The sequence below is a fragment of the Echinops telfairi genome, unplaced genomic scaffold (assembly GCF_000313985.2).
Source record: "Echinops telfairi isolate 266 unplaced genomic scaffold, ASM31398v2 ScPeMD7_60;HRSCAF=208, whole genome shotgun sequence".
Lineage (NCBI taxonomy): Eukaryota > Metazoa > Chordata > Mammalia > Afrosoricida > Tenrecidae > Echinops > Echinops telfairi.
Window position 1 is genome coordinate 28,554,256 of NW_022103958.1, and position 4,446 is coordinate 28,558,701.

The following is a 4,446-nucleotide window of genomic DNA, read 5'->3' on the forward strand; positions in this document are numbered from 1 at the left end:
AGGGCAAATGTTTTGAGATTGATGAGGGCAACAGGTGTACATATGTGCTTGACTCAATGGATGGATGTATGGACTGTGATAAGAATTGTACGAGCCCTCAATAAAATAATTTTAAAAAATGAAACAGAAAGCTAATGGATTTTTTCATAAAATTTATATATATGCACAGTATATAATATATTATAGATGGCATTATATAACATACCATATTAGATGTTCATATATAATTTATAGACTCACTCCCACTTAGCAGACATACACTCTTTAGGACGGAGTAGAACTGTCCTTGTTGTTTTTTGAGAATAATCTTTATGGGAGTAAAAAACCTCATCTATCTCCCATGAAGCAGCAGGTGATTCTGAAGTACTAACCTCGCAGTTAGTTGCCCAACTCATAAACCACAACCCACTAACCCACTCTCTCTAGATTGATGTAGGTATGGGTGTAAGAATAAATGTAGCTGTAAGTGCAAACCTAAACTTAAGTGTAGGTGCAGGCATACATGTAGATGTATACTTGGTTGTAGATGATAGAGATAAAGATAGTGACAGAGAGCAAGCAGGAGATAAATAAAATAAACACATATTCCTGTGAGAACAAAACAAAATAATCCTTTTTCTTATTACTTATATTTTAAACATGGTTAAAACACATTTTTTAATACTGCATATGTCTGTGCCAAGTCTCGACAATTACCTAACATATTTTCATTCCAGACACAATGGCGGTGTCAGACACAGCATTACAATACTGACAGAGATTGCATATGTAAATCCACAGTTCAGAAGTCCACATAAAATATCCCATCAGCTTTTGAAGATGTTCCAGACTATAATTGAAATTCATTTGAACTCATTTTTCCCTCTTATATCTATCACATTTTAATGTGAAGTTAGTTTTCTACTCCATTTCACTTTCTCTTCAGTCTTTGTAAATGCTGATTTTGTAACATGGTAGATTTTGCATTCATTTAAAATAATGTGTCCCCTAACTTCTAATCCCATACTGAGTGTTGTCCTGAACCATACTTTCTGCTTTTATTATCTTCAATTTGAGACTATAAATATCGAAAATTCTTGTGTTTCTGTGCATTGCTTCATTGAAGTTATCAAAAGTACATTTTTCTTGATTGGCATTATCAAAAGAACATTTCTTTTTATTGCACTTCAGTGCTTTAAATGGTAAGTGAGCAGGTGATTGCAAAATCCAAGTAAGATGTAAGCCTGTATCTTTTCTTTTTATCTAGCTTGTATCCTTCTTTGATTATATACCATAAGCTCAAATTCATATATAGGCCATCATAATTGTCTATAAAAAATAAGATGCTCATCAATATCCACCTTATTTTTACTGAGAATTTATCCATTCACTGAAAAAACAAATTCAAATAGAGACTGTACCACTTTGAAAAGAACTTATTGTACAAGTATTACAGTGTGTGTATTGAAAGTGAAGCAGAGGATGTAAAAATGATATTCCCAAAGTCATCCTGAAATGTGATCAGTCAGCTGTGGCTGAGATGCAGAAAAAGGAAATTCAAAACACTTTTCTACTTACTGTAACTTTTTTACTTGTGTTCTTTTTTCTCTAGTGTAGACAGAATGCTCCAGAGAAGTGTAGCCAGGATTCTCCATAAAAAAAGATTTCAGCCAATGTATTTTGGGCATAGTATGGTGAGGGACTAATCTCTGGAGAAAGACATTACGTTATTTTAAAGTAGAGGGTCAGTCAAAATGAAGATTATCCTCAAAGAGAGATTGACACAGTGGTGGCGACAATGGGTTCAAAGATAACAGCAGTTGCATGCACAGCGCAGGGCCAGCAGTGTTTCTTTCTGCTGTCACTATGAGTTGCAAGCAACTAGAAGATGCCTATCAACAATTAGCTGCAATGGGCATTGTGGGAGCCACTGTAGGGAACATAAGAATTAACAAAATGAGCATCTCACAACATAATGGTTGCTTTGATCATCTTTTCTTATCCCATCCTTGTCTATTTAAACAAATTTTGCTTTGTAAAAAATTATTAAGATTAGATATTTATGCTCCTGTGAATATCCTATTCATTTCTCTTTCTCTTTGAAAAATTTTAAATTGCTTGTAATATCAGAAAACTATCTAAACTATGGGTACAGAATAGAAAGTACAGCTGAGTTCAGTCACAACTTCCACAGGATTAGATTAGTTAAACATTTCAGTATCACAGATACCAGGTAGTTGGCTGCTTTTTGCTCATAGACTCTCTTCCTGAAACCTGTCTTGGCTATTGATAAGAATCAGTGTGGTAGTTACATAATCTGGTGTCAATTTGAGGATTCAGAGTGAAGGGGTGGAATCTAGACTGCCAATCAGGTCATAGCCAATGAGGCCTCTGTGTGGGCATGGCCACCTCCTGAGGATTCTGGGAACTCCTCTATTCCTTCTTGGAGGCAGGAGACACTCTCTGCTCACTCCCTGTGAGACATCCATTTGGAAAAGACACCTGGAAAGAGGCTGTTGGAGCCAGAGCTCTGGAGCTGGAGAAGCCACATGGAGACCCCTCCCAGCTCTGAGATGCTTACAGTGCCACTGGATCCACAAGACTTCCCACCCACTGGACTGTGATCTTTCTGCATTCGATGTTATTGGATGTTTTCTCAATATTCAACTACTCATATCTAAAACTCTGTCTTATACACATATGTGTGTCTAAGCTTTCTTTCTCTAGTCTACCCAGACTAACCCATTAAGATAGCTTCAGGCAACAAATTACTTGTCAGAACAGTGTTTTGGATGAACTGATTTGATAATTTTTACTTTATAGTGGTCTAAGAAGATATGTTGTATTTTAAGGAACTATTATTGATCAGCATTACTGAAAATATTTTTAATTATAGAGAATTTGAAAAATGAACAATTATGTGACCTTAAATTTCTTTATCATTTACATAAGCCCCCCAATATGTGTTAAATTTCAGAGAAATTTCATATCAAAGTTTTGCATTGCTTGAATGATTTAATAGTAGAATTTAATAGTAGGATTTAAATGTAGGGAAGGAGTTGGAGTTATTGTGTGAAAGAAAGACACATACACAATCATATAATACATAAATACAAAATAAATCAACAGCTAGCATAATTCTTTCCAGAGGGGGACTGAAAGCATTGTCCCTGGTAAGGGAACCACAAAAAAGATGCTCTTTGGGAAGACTCCTATTCAATATTGTATTCAAAGCCAGAACTAGATCAATAAAATAAGAAAGAAAAAGAAAAGACACATAAATTTGTAAGGAAGAATGAAATTATTCCTATTTTGTGGGCATATGGCCCTCAAAAATCAAACAACTCCTGAGGAGCGACTTTGAAATTATAGAAAATAATACAGACAGACAGACACAGGTCACAGAGGGACTCCTTGTCCCTATGTCAGGACCAAAAGAGTGAATGTATTTTCCAATGAATATATATATATATAAATAATGGGGCTTACAGATCTTTCAAAAGTTATACACGTCATATAGTGAACAGCTTTCATATCATAAGCAGGTAACATAATGAACAAGAAATAAAATGACTCATCTCTTGACCTAGTGCTAGTTGACCTTGAACGCCCCCTAGGTCCTCCACAGGGAAGCAATCTATGATCTGTATCAGAAGACAATGTCAGAAGAATGTCTGCTACATTTTACAGTGGATTGGACTATAGAACCTGATTGCTCTTATCTACAGATAAGCTTCAGGCATAGTGAAGAGCCAGACACAGGAATGATTCATCTTTTATGGTAGCCCCTTTATGACAATTCCTTTATGAGGGGCTTAATAGAGGGACTGTGTTCAGTCATGAGAATATGTATTAAAATTTACTTATATCTCATAACTGTAAAGGTCTTCCCCTACCAGACTTAGCTTTCCAGGCCTGTAATTATAATCATAGAGGATATAGCAGCATAACATTGTCATGTAGTCCCTCAGTTTACCACACTATTTGTAGATGTTATGATCCTATATCAGTGGTTCTCAACCTGCAGGTCACGACCCCTTTGGGGGTTGAATGACCCTTTCACAGGGGTCGCCAAATTCATGACAGTAGCAAAATTACAATTATGAAGTAGCAACAAAAATTATTTTATGGTTGGGAGGTCACCACAACATGAGGAACTGTATTAAAAGATCATGGCATTAGGAAGGTTGAGAACCACTGCTATGCATAGAAGAGCTGAGACTCAAAAAAGAATGCTACCAACACAAATAGAAAGATTCGGCAAAGCAGAAGGGTACATCAGCATACAAAAATCCATAAGATTCTTCTTTAATAATAGAATGAATTCTGAAAAGGAAATTTGGAAAACAATACCATGTACAATGGCTATAGAAAAGATGAAAGGCATATGAATAAGCCTTACCAGAGATCAAAAAGAGAACTACAAACACTGCTATTAGAAGCATAAAGAACAAAGCCTACAAGAAT